This window comes from Mustela erminea, chromosome 14 (genome assembly GCF_009829155.1).
Source record: "Mustela erminea isolate mMusErm1 chromosome 14, mMusErm1.Pri, whole genome shotgun sequence".
Taxonomy (NCBI): domain Eukaryota; kingdom Metazoa; phylum Chordata; class Mammalia; order Carnivora; family Mustelidae; genus Mustela; species Mustela erminea.
In genome coordinates this window covers 160,975-187,892 of record NC_045627.1, presented here as the reverse complement: position 1 = coordinate 187,892, position 26,918 = coordinate 160,975, and the positions used below count along the sequence as shown (strand labels likewise).

Sequence of the window (26,918 nt, the reverse complement as noted above, 5' to 3'; positions counted from 1 at the left end):
AACGTTCAGCGACACCAGGGGTAAGCTGAGAGTTGCCAGCCCAGCAATAAGCCATGAACTTGACAATCAACCACTCAGTCTCTTCAAACATGTATCGTTCCCAGAAGCGCCCCCCGCCCCAAGTTTCCGAGGATAGATCTGCTGTAACCTGGCTGTTATTTACAGTACTTTGGTGACTTAGAAGGACCTGGCATCCCCAACAAGATACAGATCCTTTGCAAGACCACGGCAGCAAGAAGCCAGGCCTTCCTCCATCCCAGTGTGCCTGTGGGACTCTGGACATGTCATCTGACCTCTTGAGGCTTGTGCTAGACATCTGACAGTGGGGGGTTGACTAGATGAAAGCAAAGGAGCTTTTGGCAACTGCCAGCATTTTTCAGAGAAGGTGTTTTAAAAGCTGAGCTAAGGCTACCTCAGCGGGTCCAGGAAGGACAGTGCTATTGTGTGGGGATCTGGAAGTCTCCTGGAAGAAGAAAATCCTGTAGGGTAGAATTTTTTCAAGAGCCCTGGGGCCTGCTGAGCTAGCCGTGTCTTCTTCCCATAGCCCTGTGCCTGGCCCATGGACACTGTTCAGATATCACAGCTGACATAATGGGGCCTATGGGACAGCAAGGTCACAAACAGAGTGAGGCCCATCTTGGTGGGAGGGGTCTCTCAGCAGGACAGGGACCCCAGGGCAGGGCCATGCAGCAAGGGGGTAGCTACCACAGGAGGCAGGACATGGCCTTCACCCATCCTCCTTAGAGACCAAAGGGAAGAGCCTGCCCTTGCTCTGAGAAGTCAGCTGTCTATAGGAGCAGCTGAGCTGAAAAGGATTCCTTCTGTCTGCTAAGATCATGCTCCCCAAGCAGGGAAAGTTGGAGTCCACATGTTCCTATCGCGATCCCCTTTTCTTCTGTGCTCTGAGAGCCTACATCAACCCTGGAGACTGGCTATTAATTCACAGGCCCGTGCCATCCTTTACAGCGCGATGACGCATGGGCAAGTACGGGGGGCCGGGTCAAGGGTATCCAAGACAGACCAGGAACTGAGTCAGCTGGGAACCCCTGGAACAAGGCGGGCAGTAAACAGAAGCATCTGTGAATAGATGGAAATGGAATTTCTATTATCCAAACACCCACAATACCAGCGAGGAAGATTTATAGCAGGACTTCGGGAAAGACAATTTCCTTGGCTAGAAAGATGGCTTAGGTCTCCCCGAGCCGCAGGACACCCACTCACCACGCTCCAGCTGCCCTGAGCTCTCTTGTCTTCCTTTCACCTGCTCTGTCTCCGCCTCCACTTCCTCAACACCCACTCCCCATTAACCCATTGCAGTCAAGGTCACACCCCCACCGTTTACTGGAAGGCTTTCCACAACCACAGACGACCTATGTGATTTTTCACACTCACTCCTCGAAAGCTCCTTACCATGCGTGTGAAATGCTATCCTCTGTGTCTTTGCTCACTCTTCCCCTCTCAACACAGCCTAAGTTCTTCACAAGATCCCTGGCCCTCTTTTCCTTTTGCTGTCTCTCCCTCCTGTGTCCATGGCGATCCCATGCACTCCAGCGGCTTCTCTCCCAGTCATGAGCCCGTCCCAGGGGGAGCCCTCTGCTCAGACACCCCCCACCTAGTCAGAGGGCTACGTTTGTGATCATTTGAACCCTCCTCGTACACCCGTCAATTTCCAGCATTTCTCTACACATGTCCAACTCCAATATTTCCTGCCTTTAAAAAAAATACTTCTCTTCCCTTTATTCTTAAAGGGATATGTTATTCCTTCTGTGTTCTCAAGGCCTAAATAACTGAATTCTCCTTGAGCCCTTACTCAATTGTTGCTGTGATTCTACCTTCAAAACCACTAGCCAAGAATCTCACTTCGGACCACGTCAGAGTGAACAAAGGGGGATCTGGGCAAAATATATGGGATGGCTCTTTTCAGACATTGAACGACAGGCAGGAGGGCGGTGGGTCCCTGAAAGACAAGGTCTAGAGTCTCTTAGCTTTCTTCCCAAAGGTGCTTTCTGCCCCCAGCTGATGAAAAGTATCGAAGCAGAAAGGAGGTCTGAGGAGATGGGAACAGGAGAGCTGGGGCCAGCTGTACGTGGCGTGGGGCCAGGGAAAAGGACAGGAAGGGACTGTAAAGAGAAGGAGTCCACGAATTTGCATAGGGGTTCCCTGAGCTTGTTACTAAACATTAATCCTGGCAAATACAGAAAGAGCTCCGAGAGCAGGGCGGGGAACCACAAGGGTGCGGTCAGCTGAACTCAGGCAGGGCGAGGACATATTCAAGCCCCAACCAGAAAAAATGGAGACATGTGATAAACACTGTGAAACCCCGAAAGGCTGAGTGTTTTGGCATGCTCTTTCTGCACCTGTTGAGATAATTATACGGTCCTCCACATAATGGGGTGGTAATATGTCGGTAAGGATATTTGCATCTATATTTTGCATCTATATATATACAAGGGAAAATGGTTAACAGTTTTTTATTCTCCTAATGTCTTTGTCAGGTTTTGGAATCGGGTGAAGCTAGCTTGGCAACGTTTTCTCTTCCTTCGTTTTTAGAAAGAATCTGTGTCCCTTCAATAAATCAGTGTAATTTTAAAAGGGGCTCTTCTAGAATAAAGCATTCTAAAGGGACATAAAAACTAGTTGCCATCTTGGATTTAATGCTATTTAGATAAAGTAACAATAAATGTAATGTTTTGACTAATTGGAGAAACTTGAATATGGTCTGGTTATTTTTTATGAGCTCAAAATTTATTGAAATGGAGGAGCAAAGATTGTTAAAAAAAACTACAATATAGTATGTACAATTTGATCTGATTTTCACTAAAGATACACATCTACACATGTGTTATATGTATGTGTGTGTGAGTGAAGATATATATGCACAGATAGTATTACCGTAAAATCTCATTTTGGTAAAAAAAAAAAAAATAGGTACTGTGTATATACCCATGTATCTTTACCTACTTGATATATACATACATATTTGTTGTGTGTACAGCATTATCTTATTTTGGTTAAAACATAACATATATGTGCACACACATACATATATAGAAACACATATAGAAATACATAGCATGTATGTGCACACACATACATATATAGAAAAAGAGCCAGGGGGACATGTCTAATCCTTTAAAAGTGTGATATCTGGGTGGTGAGAATATATGATTTTTATCATGCTTTGTTTTTTAACTTTAAAAAAATCTTAGTCCTTACAAAGTGTACAGGCAGCAGTTTGTATAAAAAATGATGTCGTTGGAGGCTGGGAAGGACTCCGCTCTACACAGTTGCTCAAAGATCTGTCTCCTTCCATCCTGGAGAACCACCATCCCCAACACACCGCCTTGCAGGTTGCAGCAGAAGGGATGAGTCAGCAAGACAGCTGGCTTGCAGGCCAGGCTCTTCTCACAAGAAAAAGTTGTTGTTTCGAAATCATACCATGCTTCAGCATTAGATTAGTCCCTAGCGCAGGCCCTCATGCCATCTTGTTGAAAAAATGGACCCCATCCATGACCTTCAACCATCGGAGTCCATTCTACAGTCACTAGAAAGGGAGTGTCGAGGGGCGCACTCCACGGAGTTCTCCATCCGTCTCCATCGGGGTTCCAATGTTCTCATCCCTCCGGGACCGGGTCCTGACCAGCATCTCTGAGCTCATCCCCAGTGCCCACCCGTATCTCGCACCCTGCTCGGAATGCCCTCCACCCCTCGCCCAGCCTCGCACTGGCCCCTGAGTGCACCGTCCTGCTTGAGACACCAGACTGGTTCTCTGGGGATTCTGCCTTTCCTCCCATGCCCAGCTCTAGGGTGCCTTGCGCCAGAGCCAGCTCACCCACCCACCCAATAAGCATCTTCCCTCTGAGGGTCTGCGTTCTATTTATAGCTTCTTTTACTTTGAGATTTTACTTTTTTATTTTAGGGAGAGAGAGGAAGAGAGCATGCTGGAGTGAGCAGGGGGGAGGGGCAGAGGGACACAAACAAGCCGACTCTGTCCCAAACGAGAAGGGGTCACCAGGCTCCATCTCAGCACCCTGAGATCATGACCTGAGCTGAAATCAAGAGGCAGACGCTTAACTGACTGAGCCACCCAGGCGCCCCTTATTTATAATTTCTAATGTTAACGTTGATGTGTGTTGTCTGTCTCCCCTAATCAAATATCACCATTTGGAAGGCAGACCTTCTCATTCGGTTTTCCATTGTTCATGGGACTGGTTCTATTTTTTGGCATAAAGTAGTTCTATACAATAGTAAACAGATAAACCAATAATGTTCTCTAATTAAGAGAATAGCCTCATTCGAATATTTTATCCAAGTTCTAAAATAGCTCTTAAAGGACAGCAAATTATACTGTTTTTCCTAAAAGGAATAGAATGTACCCTCCAGGCTCACATATCTTACAAAACCAAGATCAGTAAATGATCGTGAATGATATTCTCTGATCTGTGGTGAAGAGCGGATGTCAAAATTCGTTCAGAGGACTCATTTGTGCCTCCTCTTTGGAAATGGCACTTTTAATGCCTGACAGATAAGGTGGGATTATCCCGTCACTTTGTCTCTCCCTTGTAACTACAATACTGCACTGCTGCTTGCTTTCAACTTTGCAAATCCCTTCAGGCTTAGAGATAAGCGCTTGTGAGGAAAGAGGAAAGAGCCAGACATCTCAGTCACCAGCAGGAAAACGTTTCTTTTTTCCATGGAGAAGATTGAGGCTGTGGTCCTGCAGGGATACACTGGCAACAGGAAAGGAAACCATTAGAGAAACAGCTCTTAACCTCAGGAAGACAAACACAATCTCTCTGAGTTTCCCTTAGCACCAAAGAAAAATAGTGAAAACGTAGTACAGACCTGCCTCCCCAAGTTGTGGCTGCAGTCACTGTGATCAATTCCAGAGAATTCTCCAGAGCGTCCTGTCCACGGGCCAGAGTTTCAGAGAGAAGGGGCCACCATCAGGCCAACAGGCACTCCAGGACAGGGCCAGGTGTCGTGATAGATAATACTCTGTTAGGAAGTCGGGCAGCCTCTTGAGGTGGGCAGTGTGTTAGAGCAGCCCAAGTAAGTTAATGCACGAGGGATGAGGAGAGCTGAGATCTGAGCCCAATGAACCCTACCCCAGAGCCTGCCCTCTGACCGCACCCACCTTCTCCCTGCCCCCAAGCCACAGGATCATAACTTTGGAAGTGTGGCCTGGCTGCTGTGGCTTCTAGAAACTCCCGAAGAGATCTCCTGAAGAGGAGCATAAGCCCTGTCTCCACAGCCTCCTATCTTCCGAGAATAAGCTTGGTGACTTAAAAGACCCAGACAAATCCCAGGAATATTAGAAAGAGGACAATTCCGTTCTCCTCCTGTGTGCTTACGGCGCTCCACCAGCTGTAACACTCCAGGCCTCGCCTGGCCCCTGTACCTTCTCACTCTTCCCTAAGGGAGAAGCAATGCAATGTGGTCAACACATGTGGGATGAACTTCGCTTCTCAGCTTCCTGGGCTCTGCCCCCCAGGGGCAAGCCGGTGTGCAGACAGCGAGTGTTCCCTGCTCTTCTTTATGAGTCTTGCGGGGGCGGCCCCCTCGAGGTAGGGCGGCCTGGCCTGTCCTCGCGATGGCTGTGCCTGGCTAAGAATGATGCCTCATTCTGGAGTTCTTAAGCAAGTTTTACCCATGTACTTCACCATGTCCTAAAATTAAACCCCTGAAAAAGCCCGACACAGACACCAAGCCCCCATGTGATGACGTGCAGCAAAGCCTAAGAAGCTCTGACCTAGAAAATATGCCTTTTCTTTTACGACCCCTGACTCCCCACCACTGAGAAAGGCGCTGAGCAACAGGACCCAGTAAGTAAAGTTTTGGGGCCTAAGAAGCAGTGTAAGGACATTGTCACACACCGCGAACGTTCAGATTCTCTTCAATGAATTTTCTTCCACTGTACAACGACCGTGCCAGACTTCGTCAAGGTTTCCAAGGGCCCTCCTGCCGGGGGCTCAGAGCCTGGGAGCCACAGCAGCACTTCCTGAGAGGCAGACGCTGAGACAGACACCGTGTCCTTTGCATGGCTTGTGATTTAACTGGAAAGAAAAGAGAACGCACATGTGAAATGGTGGGACAGGGCAGGTGGCCCACATCGGCGGGGAGTTACAGACTCCAAGAACTCTCCAAGGAGAGAGGGAGACGTTCCAGGAACCAGCAGTCAGGGTGAGTCCAGGGAAAAGGCAGCTTAGCCATCGGGGTCAAGGTCATGGCCCTCGGAACGCTTTGGAACAGAGAGACCTGGAGGGAGAGCAGACTCTGCTTCTGTCTGGTCAACCCCTCCCCAACCGGAGTCCTCCGAGGCATCTTAGTTTCAGTTGTTGATGAGAAAATACTGAACCACATTTCTAGAAAAAGCTTTACATACTTAACATTCTCCACATCTCCTGATATCTTCAGAGCATGTTTTGCTCCGAGTTTCACAAGCACCGTGAGTGGGCAGAGACACCTCGCAGGGAAAGTAGGCTGAGGTGTGGGGTGACGAGCCGCTCAGGACTCCCGGCTTGGCCATCACGCCCTCCTCACGACACGCTTGTCTGTCTAACCAGCCCTGGACTGTCCTCCTCAGCAGCCCCGGTGCCAAACGGCGGGAACTCACCCTGGTGTCCCCGAGAACGTGGATGGAGTAGAGACTTCTGTGCCAGCATTGCCCATTCCAGCTTTTCCTAGGTGGCATTTCAGGAGATCAAGCAGAACGCTGAAGATACTCGCCATTTGCCTCCCTCCTACCTGCGGTGCTCAGCTCCTACCTCACGAAGCAGAAGGAATGTTCCTCCGCCAAACCCCTAGCAGCCTTGTCAGGAGCCTCCGAGATGAGGCGGCTCCGTGGCCATCCATCACCATTATCATTCTCGCAATCTCTATCATCATCTAGAGGAAAAGGGGCTGTGTGTTTTGTTCCCTCTGACTGACAGATCCATTTATACAACTGTCTAAACAAGACTAAAAGGAAAATGCTCATTTGCTTTGAACAGAACCAAAAAACCCCACAGATTTCTCAAGTTTAAAATAAGCCGAGCTGCTGAATTTCATATTAAAACCTGAAGTTAAGACTGCAATGAATTGGGAAGGGCTGGCCTCAGCCTGATTCTGAGGGCTCCCCAGCAGGACTGCCCTGGGGTTCCACTGATGAGAGATCATTTCTTTCTCCATTGTTTTCTAACTTGTATTCTTGGGGACCCAACTGTCTCTGACTTCCCAAACTCGTCATTTGCACATGAAGAGTGGGTCTGGTAGGCAGAGTGGCCTAAATTAGACACACCCAGGCTAGCACCACAAAGAACAGGACTTCAAAACAATGAGGAAGGGGTGGCGGGGGAGAGCGCCAGTCATACAGGGATGAGTCAGTCCTGCTGTCTTCGCTACACAACATGAAACTTTCTTGGCAACGTCCATTCCAACATCTTGGGTAGGACTCTCCAAAGGCAGCGTCAGGTCCTTCTTCAGGGAGTGAAGGGGGGAAATCAGGGTATGGAGAGAGCAGGAGCGTGTGCCAAGTCACAACAAAAGACACATTTGGGTGGGCCTCACATAATTTGGAATCTGCTCAGTAATGTCCGTGGTCCGCTCGTTGGATGAGTCTCAGCTCGTCTTCTTCGCAGAGATGTATCGAACGTTTGGGGTGGCTCAGAGAACCCCTAGGGGGGTCAGGCCAAAAGGGCAGGCACCCAGAAACGGTGACCCCAGCACAGCACAAAATCCTTCTGTAAAGTAAGTCCCTGCCAAGCCTTCGAAGGGGATTAGCATAGGCTGAACCTTGGAGGCAGGCAATTCAACCTTCACGAAGGCTGGCGACAGAAGCAGAACGGATTCTTCTGAGGAAACTACTGCAGGTGCCCCACTCCTTACTCCAGGGCTCTTGTCTGCACTGCTGACTGGACCCACAGATCTGGGGCCCAAACTGCCCCCAAAATTGGGTCTTTCCCCTTTGTCCCACTTGGACTTGATCTTTTCTGAGGGGTTATCCCTGGCCGTGTGCCCCAACCCCCTCCTGGCCACAGACCCATACCACAGAGCTTTGTGCCCGCACTTCTGACCTCCTGTGACCCCTGCTGCCCCCTATAACAAATCTTCTAAGCCATATGGCTGTTCCCATTGTCCCCGCCTCTTGACAGAGTCCAGGTGGAACACCAGTGTCCCAAGCTTGGGCCTACAGGCTCTCAAATGTAATCTGACTTTAAAAAAGAGGGAAAAAAGTTCCATTGGCCTTTTTGAGCTCAGAACTACATGGCTGCATTAGTTTGGGATCAAACCAGAGGCGAGTAGGTAAATTCCAGGCACGTGGTCACATCTCACAGCTCCAGCGGTGGGCTCCTTGGCTCATCGCTGAAAACAACTTGACAGGACACAACATAAGTTGCTTTCATTTCTTGGTTTCCTGCAGCTCCAACCACAATCCAGACTACAGCTCCCTTTTTTCTATTAGTCCACTCTCCTCCTTTAGTGAGATAGGAAACCCTTTCTGCGTGTCTTCCAGGAAGCCCTCAACTGTTCCAGAAGTTCATTATTTCTGGCAGAGCCAGGGAGGTGGTCATGAGATAACCGGTGTGCTTTCCATTTAGGAATGTTGTTCCCTTTCCTAAGAGTTTAGTTTGGCCTTCCTCTCAACTCGGAGCTAACTTTGATAGCCCAGAGTGGAGACAAGACAGGTATGGCAATAGTTCTCAACCCATGGTAAATTTGGGAGTCACCTGTTAAACAGACAAATAACTAGGCCCCATCTCCAGAGACACTGGTGTGTAATGTGTAGGGCACGGCCCAGGACCTGCATTATTACCAAACTTCTCCAGTAGGTCTGATATAAATGTTCTATAGGCCCCATTCTGAGAAACACTGAGTTAGGATCAGAGGTAAAAAGCATTAAATGTGTTTCTTAGTTACCTGCTGTAGCGACTATGTCTATAATTTTCTGTATTTCTGATGCTTTAACAACTGGGGACCTTGTTGATCCTGGAGGAACTGACCTCCTCTCATTGGTCAGTTCCCAGAGACAGTAGACTATTCATGGGCAAGCCTGTTTTTCAAATGCAAATCCACAAATTCAGAGCCCACACCCAACCATGCTCAGGGCCACTATCCCTCTGCCCTGATCACCCACGGCCAGACAACTGGGGACAACTCTTATGGCCCAGAGCCCACTGAAAATGTTCAAACTAGTTAATCTCGAGCCCGGTAATGTGGCATCACCTGCTCCTTTTTGCAGAAATCACAGTAAAGGCTCTTGCCCACATTCCCCTCTCCCCCTCTGCCTCCTGACCAGTCCTGGTCCTTTCTCACATACCCCTCTATCTCCCCACCCTCCTGCGTTGTGAAGTGCCCCCTCCTTTTGGGAACTGAGTAACAATCTCTCTTTTCAACGTCAGTCATCTCCTGTTGACTTTATTAGGCCTCAGTTTTTCTATAAATAACTCTATTTTTTAATATGTGAAGCTCGAATTCTGGATGGAGAGATCAGTCACGAGTATAAGAAGACAACTCAGAATTAAAAAAAAAAAATAGCACAAGAGGCAAATAGATAGAAAATAGACAGAAAATCTACTTTTGGAAGGTGTGATGTCACCATGCCCGGGGGTGAGGGACAGCTTCAGAGAGTAGGCACACCCAAGCAGGGCGTCAAAAGGAGCATGGGACTAACCAAAATGGCGCTTGGCTCCCAGCACTGTTCTGTGGTCTTCATATGCAGTAGCCATCTTCAACCCCTAGCAATTGTGTTAAGAGTTTCCTCTTCCTCAAGAGGCAGCACCTTACAGAGATGAGCACTGTGCCCACCAGAGACAAGGGCCTGACTCTACCCCTTATGGGTCATGAGATCTTCAGTAACAAAATGGGAGCTCGCTTCCCATGCCTCGGTGCCCTCATCCAGTCAGTGGGAATGACGTCAGTACCTCATCAAATGTGAGGGATTAAATGTGAGGATTAAGTGTGTTAACACCCCAAAGCATTTGGAATGGTGTCTAGTTCTTATCAAGAGTGTGTTATTTATGGTTATCTCATCCTACTTCAGGGAAATTGAGGCAAAAATAAGTCACTTGCCCAAAATCACTCAGCTAGTGTTAGAACTAGATGGGAGGCAGCATTCTAACTACAGAGCTGATATTTTAAGGCACTAGAGGAAGCTACAGTAATTAGCACTTTATAATGATAAATATTTATTAAATAAATGAAGGACAGCTTTCCTTCACAAAGGAAATGACATGGTTCAGCACTGAGGAACAAGAATGTTAACGGAGGGTTTAAGGAATAAAGAGTGAAATAGTGTGGCTGGATGAGAAGTAGTGGGAAATATAATTAGTAAAAAATAACGTTGACCCCGTATTGAGCTGCGAAGTCTCACGAAAGAGAATGAACCATAGCCTGTGAGGTAGGCATGCCATGGAGACTCTTCGGTTGCTACCAACATTGGCAAGGCATCTTCTAACCAGGTGGGGGATCAAAGGGTGGAATGACTGGGACAGAGACTGGAGACTGTGTAACCATTTAGAGATGGAGCTATGTGGTTAGCACCAAGAGCAAGAGAGGAAAGCAAGAGGATCCATGAAGGCAAGATTGACAGTATTTGTTGTGTGATGAGAACTTGGAAAAGCCAAAGAGGGAACAGTCCCAGGCATGATCCCTGTCTTTTCTAAGGGTTAAGTTCTTAAGCAATGTAATTTCTACTTCCTTCCATCTTTCCCTCATAATTTAAGTATAGCAATGGCTTCATTTCAAGACGAAGGCCATGCTACCATATTGGTTTTAAGAAATCACATCCTTACTATGCTGTGATTCTAAACTAAAGACCCATAAATAACACAGTTTTCTCTCATTCTTAAACCTGTTACAACTAACACACACTCATTAAGTCATCAGAATGTGCAAGGAAATTTTGGGCATAGATCACCAAAGTTGCAACCATTTAGAGTTTATATGTTAATATTTTGGAACTCTAAGTCAATTTAGAGAGAACAGCTAATCCAACACTTCCTCTTATCAAAGCCAAAAACAGGGAAGGGTCTTGTCATTTGTTTGCTTGGCAGAGAAAAAGGGAAGCAGACTCCTGAATGCTTATCAAACATTTTAGCAACTTCTGTCTTCTCAGCAGGAAAAAAAAAAAGATTAAAAGAAAGTATTAGATTCAAGAAACATTGGTGGTTGGTAATCAACAAAGAGTCATGAAGAAATGATAGTGAGGATGGTTTCAATTCATTTATTCTCTCAAAACAATTTGTTGGATGCCTCGGGAGGCCAGACATGGCTCAGGGGATAGGTACCAGTAACGGGCTAAGCGTCCAAAGACTGGTTCTCCTGAAGCTGACTGTCTAGTGGGAGACATAGATTTTGTATTTACACACATGCATATGTGCATACCCACAAAACGAAAACGCTAGGTACAGCCAGACAATAATGTGCAGTGAAGACAGAGGATAGGATGATGATCGTGGCAAGTCAAAAAGGTGGAGAGGACCCTCGTAAGGCAGTACCACATCAAGAAATGGGCTTTTCTAGCTCACATGGCCTATGGGCACCAGTGGGCTATGCTTCTAAGAGCTTCTCCCTCTGTACCTGGGTCATCCAAAGGGCATGAACAGGTGGAGGCTGTTCTGGGTGGTTCTGCCAAGGACCTGGTCCGGGGACCAAGGGCCTCCCATGAAGGGACCCTCTTCCAGTTCTTGCTTACACTTCTGATGCCTCCTGGTCCTCAACACTCAGGGTTCAGAACTCAGCAAGGAGGCAGCTGAATAATTCTCTGGGTTGTATCGAATGTGGACAGGGTTCCAAGACCCCAGAAAAAGACCCCAATCCTACATAGTGGGTATCTATGGGCAAGGATAAGGACATCCACCCACAGGAGGCTGCATCCGTGCAGGACGGCTGCAGGGGGCTTAGGGCAGAAGAGTTGGAGACCTTTCAGGGTGTTGGACAAGCTAGCCCGTTGCTAAACCTCCATGGAGCAGTCAGTGCACCAGGCGAAGAAGGGGAGACCGAAAGTATGGCCAGCTGGGGCAGCGTGCATCCCAGAGGCTGCCTCTCCCCTCCCATCCACCTTGAGGGCTTATGCATCCAATGAACAGGCTCGCTAGATGTGCTCAGGGAACCTCAGATCCCAGGGAAGTTAGTAGAGTACCTCCCTGTGCATACTGCCTGCCTGCCTCCACCTGGTCCCTGGGATGTGGTCCCCAAAGTGAGGTCCTAGGCAGGAGCAGCAGCAGCACCGGACATGTGTTAGAGACTCAAACACTAGGACCAGCTGCAGACCTACTGAGTCTGCAGCTCCGCAATGGGGCATCTGTGGTTTGGCAAGCCCTCCAGGGCACTCCCGAAAACTCTGATCCGCCCTCTCCTTACAGATGTTCCCACAGCGTACATGGGCTGGGTCCTGGCTAACCCCACACCCCAGCCCGATCTGGCAGAGCCGGACTACAAACGCCTTCCTCTCCAACACGTTTTGGAAGAAAAATGTCCAGGCTTGCCAACTTGCCACTCGCCTGATTCCCTGCAATGACTATTAACAGTGCAGCTTGTTTTTCCAGCTAGTGGTAAAGACTAGAAAGGCAGTGGGGAGGAAGCTGGAGAAAGGTGCAGACGGCAGGTTCCTGGGGGCTGAGAGGAGGTGAGAAGCCTGTGTCAGGCCTGTCACTGCCTCATTCCAGCCTCTAAGGAAGAAAAACGAGAGCATCTCACTCTCACCCCACTGAAGGGGGCTCTTTCCCGAGACGGTAACAGCAGGGATGAGAATACAGTCATACGAATGTACATCATGAAGACCTATGAAGATTTCAAAGCCAGTTCTTTACAGAAATCACTAAGTGTAAACTCTGGAAGCGCCAAAATTCTATTCTATTGAGAAATGGTCTCTTGTCAGGCTTCTTACAGATTAATTAGGGGGAGAGAACACTTACTTCTTTCAGTAAGATTTTATGTAAGAGCCAATATTTAAAACCAATACACTCTAACTGCATGAGCTTGAGGTGAGCTTGAAGTGAGGGCGGGGTCAGAGCCTGTTCGGTCCCCAGCCCACCCCTCAGCCCTGCAAAGGCATCTGCACTCGCGGGGACCTTGGAACAGTTCTACTGAGCCCCAAAGCACGGTTTGGAAATAGATGGTGTTCAGAGAGGGATGGTAACCTTATGGAAAGCTCCAGAGCCTCAGAGAGACAGGGCATCTGCCTCACAAGATGGTAGGGACAAATGAGACCATGGCTAAGAAAGACCTTTCCAAGAGAAAGTGCCCGCCTTCTCCAGGAGTCCAGGCAGGACCACGGTCACCATTCCATCGTGGCCCAAACACTGGACCCCAGCAGGAGATGGGACATGGCAATTTTCAGGTGAGACCTTCCTGTGTTCATCTGCTCAGGCTGCCGTGACTAAGTGCCACCGATTGGGTGGTTTTAAACCAGAAATTTATTTTCCCAAGTGCTGGAGTGGCCGTCCCCAGTCAAGGTGTTGGAAGTGTTGGCTTCTCTGGAAGCATCTCTCCTTGGCTTGTAGAGGGCTGTCTTCTCCCTATGAACTCCCATGGTCTTTCAATGCCTCTGTGTTCTGGTCTCTTAGAAGGCTACCTGTCAGATCAATTAAGAGCTCACCTCAGCGACCTCTTTTTTGCCTTGATGACCTCTTTGAAGACCTTTTATCCAAATACAGTCACGGCCTGAGGTGTCAGGGTTGGGATTAAAACAAACGAACTGGGGAGGAGAGCGCAATTCAGCCCATGACTTCTCTCCAAAGTGCTTATCCCCATACCGCGGGGAACAGGAGAACACTCCGGGACCAAGGCGAGGCCCCCGGCAGGCCCACACCTCCAGGCCACTACTCCTTTGACTGCCACACAGGGCCTGTTTCTCTGCCTCTCTGGGCCTGGGTTCTGTAGGATCCTGCCTGCCGCCCACAGTCCTCAGAACGACCTGGGACCCTGAAGGGAACTCCCCGGGGCCGTGGACTTTTTTCTTCTGCACTTTGGTCATTTCTGAAGAGATCCAATGGCCTCTGAATGGCTAGACTTTTGTAAAAGGTCCCAAGATAGTGAGGCAAGTGGGAGCAAAGTGGGACCGGAGGCCATCGCCCCTGACCAGATTCCACAGCATGCCTGTGTCCATCTGCAGTCTACAGGACTGGGATCTGCCTGCCTTATCCTCCCCGAAGCCATCCCGGGGCCCTCAGGGCTGGCAGAGCCGCTCTGACCACCGACAGGCACGGCTAAGAGAGTGAATCCCCTGAAAGGCCTCTCCTGAGGCTCATATCAGCCGTGGCTGCTTGGATTCTGGAACCCTTGCTCGCAGCACTTCCAAAGGGGCGGATTTACAAGGTGAGACTTCAGTTCCTATCTCCAGTTTCCAGCGCTGTGAACTCGAGCCTCACTTCTCTGGGGTGTCAAGGCATCTCCAAGGGGGTCCCTCGAAAGGCTGAGGAGATGAAATCTGTCGGGCGTTGAACACGTTAAAGCCCTTTACAAGTATCGGGTCTTCTCTAGGAAAAAGGACGCCCTTTACGTGTTCATTCATTCTTTCCCTTGTTTTCGTTCTAGTCATTTCTGCTTTCCTGGGGGAATCTCCTCATGAGCAGGTGTGTTGTTATAGGCTCCGGTTTACTCTCCTACCTCCCCCCGCCCCGGGCCCCCATGCAGTCGAGCGTGTCCCTCAGGAAACTCAGAGATCTTAGCACGTGGGATAAACTTGACAGGTCTCCAGAGAGAAGCAAGCGACCACCGCCGGTCCAGCCTGCCCCTTGGACGTGGGCGTCCTTCCTCCCGCATTACCCGGCCCAGTCCGTGCTCTGTCGTCCTCCTGGGGTTCCCACTCGGCTCCTCCTCGAAGGCCACAAACCAGCCTGCCCTTCCAGAGAGTGCGTGGCCAAACGCCAACGTCAATTTCAATGCAAATGGCCAGAGAAATGCACTTGATTTACGGTGTGTGGTTGAGCGAAACGGTTTTCATGAGCCATCAGGAAACCAGCCTTGAAGCAGCTCCTGGAGCGAGCACAGGGTCCGCCAGAGACCACCGTGGCTGAACTTCTGGAAGAGAGAAAACACAGCCTGATGTGGAGCGCGCTGCTCCCAGAGCCCGTCCTAGAGAAGGACACTAGACACTCCAGTCAAGGAGTTTCTCCTCTGTTCCTCAGCTCTGCCCCCAGCAGGGCCTTGTCATCTTTGGGAGCAGATGGCATTTCTTCCCGACCTGATGGGCAGGGGCTCTCAGACGATTCTCCGCTGGCTGCCCTTTGTTCCCACACGAGGATGTCCCACGGCAGCAGGGGGCTCCTTGCAAATTGTCCCAGTACCCAAATCGACGATGATGGGCCTGCCTGGCACCTGGGGGCACTTTCCCTTGGAAAGGTCTTTCTCAACCACTATCTCATTGGTCCCTACAATCTTGTGAAGCAGAAGCCGGGCAAGCACTCCTGCTTTGCCCTGACAGAGGCCAGGTAGGCTGAGGAGTTGGCGTAGCTGTGTGCCAGGGGGCAACAGACAGGGTGTTGGGCTAGACCTTAGGTACCCTGCTTTCCGCAAACCTGGCCTCCCTGGAGGGCACGATGCCTAAGGCCCTCGGATGCCCCTGACCTTGCCTTCTGCAGCCCGTGTTGAAGATGACCCTCCGAGCACCTCCAGCGGAGCCTTCCAGGTGGGCCTTTTGAAAAATCGTCTTCTCCACCTGTCCCCAGGCAACTTCGGGAAGCCTCTCCTTTAGGACCCAGCTGTCCTGCCCTCCTTCCCCACCACCCTGGGGGCTGTGATGACTGACTGTAGGGGTGCTTGGTTTCCCAAGACTTTCTCAGGTGGAGGGGTTTCTAGGGGCTTCCTGCACACCCTCCCATCCTCTGAAAGGCCACTGAGGGTCTTGAATTGGGCCTGAAATAGATGCCTGTAAAGATTCCTTCTCCAAAGCCTGGGTTGTCCCTTTCTGCACTCAAGGTATTCTTTTAAAGAGCACAAAATAGGGAAATTTCTGAAAAGTTTCAGCATATCGGAAACGGTAAAATCCTAACAGTTTGAGGCACTCTCTGATTTCAAAAACTGCACAAAATAGGCATAAGACTGAAACCAGTGCTCTGCCAAGTATGAGCGTGCCTCACCGCAGGATCGATTCTCAGGGTGGACACTGGCCCAGTGATGGCAGAGCCCAAAGTGAGTAAATCCCTCCCAGGAAACAATTCGCACTTGACAGAGAATCAACAGGGAGCATACCACCAAGCCCAGGACCCCAAGGCAGGGAAGGCCCACTTTGGGGTCCCTGCTCTGTGAGCCTCCAGAGTGGCTCCCATCAGCCTCTTTTTTTTCAATTGTGATAAAATACACACAATGCGAAATTTACCACCCGAACCATTTTTAGACATACAGTTGAGCCGTGTTCGATACGTTGGTAACATCGCGCCTCCATCACCACCCTCCATCTCCAGAACTGTTTTCATCTTGCAAAACCGAAACCCTGTCCCTATTTACTCCAGCCTCCCGCCCCCTGCCCTCCCAGCCCTGGGTAACCAGCATTCTACTTTCTGCCTTAGGCAAGTCAGACAACAACAGTGCCCTCTATGAGTAGAATCACCCCAAATTTGTCCTTCTATGACTGTGGCTTATTTTATTTTCCGTAATGTCCTCAAGGTCCATCTGTGCTGTAGCCTGGGTCAGGATCTGCTCTTTTAAAATCATTTTTATTAACATAGAATGTATTATTAGCCCCAGGGGTACAGGTCTGTGAATCATCAGGCTTACACATTTCATAGCACTTACCATAGCACATGCCCTCCCCAGTGTCCATCATCCAACCACCCCTTCCCTCCCTGCACCCCCTCTACTCAGCCCAGCAACCCTAAGTTTATTTCCTGAGATTAAGAGTCTCTTCTTATGGTTTGTCTCCCTTCTGATCCCTTCTGATCCCATCTTGTTTCATTTTGTCCTTCCCTACCTCCCAAACCCCCCACTTTGCCTCTCAAATTCCTCATATCAGGGCGATCATATGGTAATTATCTTTCTCTGATTGGTTCATTTTGCTCAGCATGATACCCTCTAGTTCCATCCACATCATTGCAAATGGCAAGATTTCATTTCTTTTGATGGCTGCATAGTATTCCATTGTGTATATATACCACATCTTCTTTATCCATTCATCTGTTGATGGGCATTTAGGCTCTTTCCATAGTTCGGCTGTTGTCGACATTTCTAGAATCTGCTTCCTCTTTAATGCTGAGTAACGCACGCTAACACATGCACATCCCATACTTGGCCTGTCCATTTGTCCACTAATGGACACTGGAGTTGCTTCCCCCCTTTGGCTATTGTGCCTATGATTGCCGTGAACACAGGTGTACAAATGCCTCCAGACCCTGCTTTCATCTCTTTTGGGGGCATATCCAGGAGTGGACTCTCTGGGTCATGTGGTTATGGCTGTTGCATTTTTTTTTTTTTAAGATTTCTTTCTTTCTTTATTTTCTTTCTTTCTTTCTTTCTTTCTTTCTTTCTTTCTTTCTTTCTTTATTTGACAGACAGAGATTACCAGTAGGCAGAGAGAGAGAGGAGGAGGAGGAAGCAGGCTCCCTGCTGAGCAGAGAGCCCCATGTGGGGCTCGATCCCAGGACCCCGGGATCATGACCTGAGCCGAAGGCAGAGGCTTTAACCCACTGAGCCACCCAGGCACCCCTGTTGCATTTTTTTCTTAAGATTTTATTTATTTATTTGACAGAGAGAAAGAGAGAGAGACAGGAGAGAGGGAACACAACTAGGGAGAAGCAGACTTCCCACTGAGCAGGGATCCCGATGCGGCACTTGATCCCAGGACCCTGGGATCATGACCTAAGCTGAAGGCAGACACTTAATGACTGAGCCACCAGCTCCCCTGTGTCTGTTGTCTTTTGGAGGAACACCACACCATTTTCCACAAGAACTGCCCCCGGCCCCAGGCCTGCCGGCACGGCTGCTTCACCCCAATTTCTCCACGTCCTGCCAATGATTCCTCTTTCCTGCTTCATGGTGGCGGCGGTCATTGTTGTTCTTGTTGGATGGTATCATCCTCATGTATATGAGATGGTCCCAGAAATCTCTTTTTAACCATGAAACATTTCTCCTTATATACCGAAACAAAATCCCCAGGGTTAAAATAAGAAAACAACTTTACATCTGCCTTACGGTTTGCAGTTAACAGAGTCCTTTAGACACATTACTTGAATTTATCTTTATAACGCCATCAAACGCTGTGACCCCCTTTGACAGACGAGGAGCCCAAGGATCTTCCCTCCATGTGTCCTACAAAGAGGCGTTTTTGCCATTTTCCCAGGCTCTAAAAGCAAGTTTCAGGCCTCAGCTCTTCCTTCTGTCCTCCTCTTGGAGCTCCCCTCTGTTTTCACATCTCAAGTGTCTGGACCGTGTGAGACAGTCCAGACAGTGGGGAGGCACTTGGGCGGCAAAAGGGGCAGACAGGATTGGAGGCTGGCCCTGATTTAGCAACTGTGGGACCTTGGACATGGTTTCAATGGCTCCGACTCTCTGTCCCCTTGGGGGTGGAGCCGGTCTGACAAAAGTTCCTATGAAGAACCAGGGAGAGGAGGCAGGATCTGCTGTGGGTCTGTCTGGCCCATTGTAAATGCTCAGCAGCAATGGCTACATTTGGGGGTCCCTGCTGGCTCTGTTCACCCTCCTCGCCCCTGCACGTTCTCCTCAACCACACCATCTGGCACCACTCAAACAAGCAACTGTTGACTCCCCGCAGAAACACATTCTGAGGTGGACCTCGGCAACTGCTCTGCTGGCCTGGCCTAGACGGGAGCCCCTTTCTGCTGTAGCACAGCCATCAGCCAGCTCTCAACCCCAGCCAGCTCTCAACCAACCTCCCTACACCCCATCCCACGCTCACCATTCTTTACACCACAGAAATTCCGATGAGCCCTTTGTCCAACTCACGGCACGGCCTCTGCTGTTAGATTCCCCGGTCTGTGCCCCACAACAGCCCAGGCCTGGGCCTGAAGACATCAGTGCCTGGAGCAGAAACGGCACTGAGGCTCGTGACCCAGTCACTCACTCTGCTCTTAACAACTGTGGGACCCTGAGCCAGGTGCTTAACCTTCATAGGATTTGGTGAAGACCATATGATACGATGTCGTAAGAGTACTTGGTACCTTGTAAAATGACATACAAATCTCAGTTGTTATTATAGATGGTATGGTCTCTGATCCCCTTCTGTAACACTGGATCAAAAATTCCTAAAAAGGGCCAGGTAAATTGTACAGTAATTAACTGAACTCCCTGTAACTTCTCCATGGATGTATTTTATGATGACAGCCACATACATAAACTTATAACATGGACCATGTAGTTGGTTGGCTTTTCTTTTTCAAGGTGCATAGAATACAAATACGATAATAGTATTCTTAGACATGCAGACGTGCCTACCTTCTTGCCATTTGTTGATCCCTGATTTGCTAGGTGGTGTGTCTAAGGTCATCTGGACCATACATGATTTTATAGATGTTTCTCTCAAGTGCTGTGGTCTAGAAGCAATCTACTTCAATAGTCCCGGTCAGTTTTCCCCTCTGTGTTGGGGGGGAGGGGTGCGTCTCGCACGCTCACGGCCAGCAGGCTCAAGCTGTGCACGCCGAGGCCGTTTCCACGTGCCTCCCTCCCTGGCTCTTATCAGGAACAACTGGTACCTCTCTCCCCACGTAAACAGTCAAGGAAAGGAAAGGAGAAAAGCCTTAAATATTTGCTTTCTTTTACAAGACCACCTACAAAATGTTGCTGAGACCCTGCAGGCAAAATAATCTGTCATGATTCCAGCTCTGGCCGAATATAAACACCTTGCCTGGTCTGTGAGGAGGAGCTGGAGGCTCCCAGATGTTTCCACAGGTTTTCCTCTGGGGAGTGGGGAGGACTTGCCCTCCTCTAGTTTTTGTCCTCTCCTCCTGTTCTTTCATTCTTTCTCCTTGGCGAAGTACTTTATTAAAACAGTTTGGGCTAGAGATTGAGCGTGGGGAAAAAAGTGGCTTTTACTACAAAACTAGGGTCCCCTCACCCACACCCCAGTGTTCATAGTGGCAAGGTTCACAATAGCCAAACTGTGGAAGGAGCTGAGATGTCCTTCGACAGACAAATGGATAAAGAAGATGTGGTCCATATACACAATGGAATATTACTCAGGCATCGGAAAGGATGAATACCATTTACATGGACACGTATGAAACTGGAGGGCATTATGCTGAGTGAAATAAGTCAGTCAGAGAAAGACAATCATCATAGGGTTTCACCCATATGTGATGTTCAAGAAATAGACCATAGAGGAAGGGAGGGAAAACTGAATGGGAAGAAATCAGAGAGGGAGACAAACCATGAAAGACTCTGGACTCCTGGAAACAAACTGAGGATTATGGAAAGAGAGGGGGTGGGGTGGGGTAACCAGGTGATGGGCATTAAGGAGGGCACGTGAGCACTGGGTATTGTAGTGAATCATTGAACATTGTAGTGAATGTTGTAGTGAATCATTAAACACTACCTCTGAAGTTAATGAGGAGCTATATGTGGGCTAATTGAATCCAAACTTAAAAGCAGAAAAAAATAAAATAAAATTATGGGTCTTAGTTATTAAAACACACACACACACACACACACACAGAGCAAACTAGGGTCCCCTATCATTTTCTCTAAAGGACACCAGTACTGAGATGATGGCCCACATGGGTGGGAGTACGCTGTTGGCAGTGAGAAGACAGGGTCTCAGCCTCTAGGACTGACCTGAAGCTTGGGGGTGGGATGACAAGTGGGGGCAGGAGATAGGTCCAGAGCTGTACAGACCAGAGCTCACCTCCACCTGACCCTAGTGTTCAGTTCAGGTGGGAGATCCCAAGAATAAAGATGACTTGTTGGAATACAGTGAAATGAATTTGCTCTAATGGTCATCCGTGGCATTTCCCCCGGCTTGCTGGTGTGGCCTAGAAGAGCAGGAGAGCTGGGCGCCGGCGGGAGGGCAGCTGCTGGGAGCCTCATGGCCTCCCTCTGTCAGGGGATCTCTATGCACACAACCCAAGGGGTTGGTGGGTAGAGGGCAGCATGGAGCAGGGTCTTCCCTGGCCATTTTCTGCAACTCCACTCTGACCTCCTTCCTCAGATCCAGAGCCCTGAGCAACCTCATCCTGCAGCAGTTCCCCAAGCACCTGCCCTAGAAGTGGCCTTTGACGGGGGGCATCGTCACATCAGGTGCTCTGCTCAGGGCCATCAACTCCAAAGGCCTCCTTGGGACCTAAAGATTGATTAAAGGAGGCTGAGTCACCGTCACCACCGCATCTTCACCACCACCACCACCCCCGCCACTGACGTCCCTGCGACACAGGTCGGGGATAAGTGTTATTATTCTCTGAGCCTCCGTTTCTCAATCTGTTAAAAAATAAATTAAATTTAAAGCATTATGGTAACATGGGCCTTTTAAGAACAGATTATGAGAATTGATGGCAATGCAGGGAAAGTGCTAAGCAGAGTGTGTGGCACCCACAAGGGTTCGGTGACTGTTATCAAGAAAAGCCAACCAACTAACCAACAAATAAACCAAAAAGCAGTTGCAGATTCCAGAACTTTTTTTTAATCAATGTATAATGTATTATTTGCCCTAAGGGTACAGGTCTGTGAATTATCAGTCTTACACAATTCACAGGATTCACCATAGCACATACCCTCCCCAATGCTCATCACCTAGCGACCCCATCCCTCCTACCCCCCTCCCCTCCAGCAACCCTCAGTTTGTTTCCTGAGATTAAGAGTCTCTTATGGTTTGTCTCCTTCTCTGGTTTCATCTTCTTTTATTTTTATTTCCTCCCTTCCCCTATGATCCTCTGCCTTGTTTCTCAAATTCCTCATATTGGAGAGATCATATGATAATTGTCTTTCTCTGATTGACTTACTTTGCTCAGCATAATACCCTCTAGTTCCATCCACGTCATTGCAACTGGCAAGATTTTGTTTTTTGATGGCTGCATAGTATTCCATTGCATATTTATACCCTATCTTCTTTATCTATTCATCTGTTGATGGACATCTGAGCTCTTTCCACAGTTTGTCTATTGTGGACATTGCTGCTGTAAATATTGGGGTGCACGTGCCCCTTCATGTAGATCCCAGAATTTTTAATTGACTTTCCTCTGAATTTATCACCTTACCAGCTCACTATCTCTGTAGAGGATTTAGGGATTTGTTGGGTATTCTCCTCAAAGCTCCCCAAATCCCCAGATGGTTTGTTTGAAGATGCCAATAAGAATTTAAATATCTGAAATGTGATTGGCACACAGTCAGATGAGATTTTATGCCCATAAATGTGACTCCCATGCAATCCAACCCCCACCTTCAACCCCACCAATGCCTGGCTGTGTTACCAACAGGAGGCTGAGACCCAGAAGCACACTGCTGGGCCAGCAATCCATACTTAGCAGAGCTGGAATACAGCCTAACTGCTGCTTCAAAGGGACAGGAACAGATGGTCAGGCTGATATGAGGGTGCATTCCTGAGCTCGGACTGGGGAGCATGGATGCCACCTCCTTTGCCAAGAATCCCCCCACCAGCAGCACAGCCATTGCAAGGACCGCACCCGCCCCCCACCCCCGCCTTCTGAATGGATCAGCTGTGCCAGGTCCTAGAGAACCAACTCCAGAGGAAGCTTATCTTGAGCCCATGCTAGGATTTTCCCTCACTTGAACTTCTATAATGACCCCCAACTCATCACTCCACTCACTGGTTCCTTCCAAATTGATCTGCCCGGACAACCTGTCTTCATACTTCAGGATTCGGGTCTAGTGGCACCCCCCCCCACCCCGGGAAGCCTTCCGGGCGCCCTTCCCAGGCAGTACTGGTCCCCCTTTGAGACACCATTGTGTCTGGTGCACATTGGAGGCTCCCAGGCAAGTTAGACACCTTCACTTGTGGTTGCCATCGTCCCTATGCTGAGATGCTGTCTCGTTCCCTCTAAGCATGAGCTCTTTAAAGAAGGAAGCAGATCATACTAAAAATTAAACATGAGGCCTTACCCTAGGCTTGGGCACGTAGCAGGAGCTCCAAAGATACCTCCTGGATGGTGGAATGAGTGGATAACTAATAAACGTAGCCCAGCACAGTGAGCTGTGACCATCTGCTCACGCTTCTCTCTCCTTCATTAGGAGGTAAGTCCTTGAGAAAGGGAAGAGTCTTCTTCCTCTTTGCATCTCCACTGCCTGGACAAGAGCTGGCCCAGAGCCAGAGGGAAAGGTGGGCCTCACTCGCTCATTCTGGCTCTCCCAATATTTGGACAACTTATAGCCTCTCTGAAATTCTGACAGCCAGGGACAACCTTGGGGAAGGCCGGGGCAGAGAGGGTTGGGGAGCCCGGATTGACTCCTCTGGCAGCTGAGTCTCCCAACTCTGGAGGTTCAGACTATAGGGAGCAATCAAGGAAGCCAGCACTCAGTGGGAATGGGGGGAGAGAAAGGGGGGTGTGCACACCTCATGGGTACCATGTCGTGCCACCCAGGAGCCAAGAGTGTTTGGGCGATTAGGACAATGAAGGGGCAGTGCAGGCGTGACAGACAGCACAGCAGGACCTGTCAGAGAGGGGGCCTGCTGCCAGGTGACAATCAAAGCAGGCCTCCTTCGACTGAGACCCTCCAACCAGTTGCTCCACAGACCCAGCCATGGAGCCCCTGCTCTGGCTCTGTGGCTTCAGACATTGACTCCCCCCGCCAAAAAAAAGACTAATAAAAAACAAGCAGTCTCTCCCCTCTCCATCCCCCCCGCCCCTGGCACACGATCATCTCAAGGATTTAGAGATCTTTTTCCTCCAAAACCATGGGAACTCATTATTCACCGCAGCCATCTTCTTGCCACTGATGTGCGCAGCCCGAATTCTTGCCTCCCAGAAGCTTCGAATGATGAACTGACCAGAGCACTGAGCCTGGAGTCCAAGCCCTGATCCACTGTGCCTCAGTTTCTCTACCCAGAAAGCAGCAGAGCCCTTGGTCTGGGGCAGCGCCATCCAGCACGACGTCCCGCATCTGCACAGGCCAGTCCAGTGACCTCTTGCTACGTGACTTTGAAAGGTGATTATTGCAACAGAGGATCAAATTTTTAAGTTGATGAATTGATATTAAATTACTATTTATTAATGAACGGGACAGCACAGCTCTCAGATGTAACCTGGAGCTGACATTCTACTTGTGGCTGCAAGTCGGCCTTCTCCTACTTCTCATGGCCATTTCCTCTTCATAAGAATAACGGGCTATTCACTATAGGGGAAATGGGACCAGGGCTTGAACTCCAGGCTCAGTGACCTATAGACGTAGGACCTGGGACAGAAAGGGCAGAGTTAATGTCCAAGAGACGGCTCCTCCCTTTGAAAGTGAAAGACAACAAAGGAAACAATGCAGTGGAGACCAATGCCCTGAGCCAGCCCTCTCTGCATTTCCGTAATCCTGCTGAGACAACATCAGGCTGTAAATCAAGGTTAGCTCTCAGGCGGATCTAGGCAAGAGCAATGCTCATTTATTTTCTTCCTGCATCGTCCTTCCTCTCCAGCACTGCCCCACCCCCGCCACACCCCCTGGGGCCGATTGTGATGTTAGAGATTGCAGACAGGGTGCTAGGACAGATGGCCTCATAGGATGGGGAACATCAGGACAGCAGTGGCACCATGAGGGTCTGAGGACACTGGGAGGTACCCAGAGCTCCAGCAGGCACAGGCCAAGGGCAGGAGGGCAGGGCTGAGTCCAAGTACACATGTGCCCAGGGCTCTGTGGCCCCCAGCTCAGACTTGGCTCTACCCCACTGATTCAGCCAGTACCTAACGATGGATATATTGACTCAGAACCACCACGAACATGTAGTCACACCGACTGCCCTGCCGTATCAATCCAGCAGGCGAGCAAGGTGACAGGGCTGAACCTGAATGGCTCCATCAGGCTTCTGCGGTTGCTCTTACTAGAAGCCACGTATCAGAAGGTCGGGTGGAGAGAGCCCTGTCAATGGGGGTTTCGTACCTGGACACTCCAGCCCCTCCATGGTCACACGGAGGGAGGCTTCTGCGAGCATCATAAATGAGCCTTTGCCAGGGCCAGTGTCCAGGGCACTCCCCTTCTTCTCTACATCCAAAATTCCTCTGTGTGCACATTTCCTCTTTCAGGTTCTTTCAAAGGAAGCGAAGTTCCGCAATAGCATCCGTGTGTCTTGTGCCAAAGGAGACAGGGTGCAGGAAAGAACTTTGTAAGCTCCTCACACGCACAGGCCAGAGGGTTCTGACAGCTGGACCTGCTTGCCCCGAGGCCCCACCCGAAGCCTGGTCCCCCACCCACACAGAATACGGTGAGTCCTGCTGCTCACATCCCCTCTCCTCCCCTCACCCTTCTGTGACACAGCTGCCTCTGGCCCAGGGATCCCCGAGGTCTTGGTATGACTCCTCAGCTCACTTGATGCTGACTCACGGCGGGACGGAGGAGGGATTCGGAGGACCTCGTCCAGGGATCCAGCCATCCACAGCTGACAGCTTTGTTTCTCCACTGGACCCTGCTCATACCTTGATTAGATTAAAAATAATAGAGAACACTTGAGTTCAAATTAAGATTCCAACAGGATTCAGCAATTTCCACAAACAACAATAAAAATTAACAAGCTGACTCTGCCTCTAAAGGTCACTATTTCTGAAGTCTCTGATTTTCTATAAGACTCACGGGTATAACCTGTGCTGATCTCTGGCTGGCATTGACCCCGGACTGTTTTTCCTTCATGGCCATCTTTCCCACCCGACCAGGCCACCTGCTCTGGGAGCGCCGTTCCTGTTTCTAGCGTGTGCAGCTTTCTTTCCCTGCAACCATACAGCAACAGCACCAGCAGCCCTGTCTAACGAAAGCGTTCAGAAGGAGAAGCTGGGGAGGGGGGCCGGCCAAACAACCTGAGACCCCGTCACTGCTCCTTGGACACAGGATGATCTGTTGAGTGTGCTCCACCGACCGTCAGGGTCAGCTGCATGAACCATCCCCAAGCAAAAAGAACCTGCAGGGTAAAAGTGCCCAGAAGAGCACTAACCCACAAAACCTTTCCCTCTCTCCCGGGCTCTCGCTCAGCCTGTCCTGGGAGTGTTACTTGCCATCTCCTGGGCTGCACTTTCAGGCCAGAGCACTCAGAGGGCAGGTGTAGACCTTCACAGAGGTGGGGCCCTCCCTGAGGCTCTCAGGGCCAGCTTTCCTCTCCACCAGCTGTTCCATGGAGGTGCCCAGGCCTGGCTGGGAGCAGGAGAGGTGAGCAGACAGTCCAGGTTCCTGGTAAGGGATGTGTGAGCCACTTACTCCATCCCCCTGCTGCCCAGCAAAGGGGCCAAGGTGCCTCCCCACTGAGGTGAGAACTCGCTGCTGGACCACCCTCAGGATACAGGGGGTCTGCCCCTTCTGGCACCTGCTCCTGGCCCCTGCTGTGGGTAGAGGGGGCATGAGGGGTGGCCAAACCAATGATCAAGGATCCATCCCAAGGAGGCGAGAATCGGGGGGTCAGAAGGGGACAGGGTTGGAATCCTGTAGAAGCCAAGGCTTTGAGTGCTGGCATGGACTCCACTGTCCCACTGAACTTAGCTTGCAAAGCACACATTCAAAGATAAAATTATAAGAATTTTAAAGACTGCAACTGCAGGGTATGAAACTCCAAACATTGGGTCCTTCTGAAAGCAGGGCTCTGCTGTCCATCCGTGAGGCTGGCCCTCCTGACCACTGAGCTCAGAAACAGAAATCCCTCGGACAACAGGACAGAAGATCAGCAGACCACCCGATGGGGTGAGAAGACGCCCAACAGTGACCAAACGCAGTCCACAGCTGGCTGTTGGACTAAGTTATGATCAAAGACTTGTCCTTGGCCACTGGGGGCCGGCAGCTTCTAGAAAGAACCATTTCAGAAGGGGGTCTGTGTGGTAGTTTCCTATCACTATGGAAACAAAATACCATAAATTTAGTGG

The 26,918-nt window shown here is 49.7% G+C and overlaps 1 long non-coding RNA gene across 1 annotated transcript; it reads right to left on the bottom strand.

The window, feature by feature from the left end:
- Window positions 1–3,429: 3,429 nt before the first annotated feature.
- LOC116573161 lies at window positions 3,430–7,194 on the bottom strand. Its single transcript, XR_004278628.1, has 3 exons — window positions 6,617–7,194; window positions 4,846–6,056; window positions 3,430–4,730 (listed from the first exon to the last, which is right to left on the bottom strand). It is a non-coding gene; the product is annotated as an uncharacterized LOC116573161 (long non-coding RNA).
- Window positions 7,195–26,918: the final 19,724 nt, after the last annotated feature.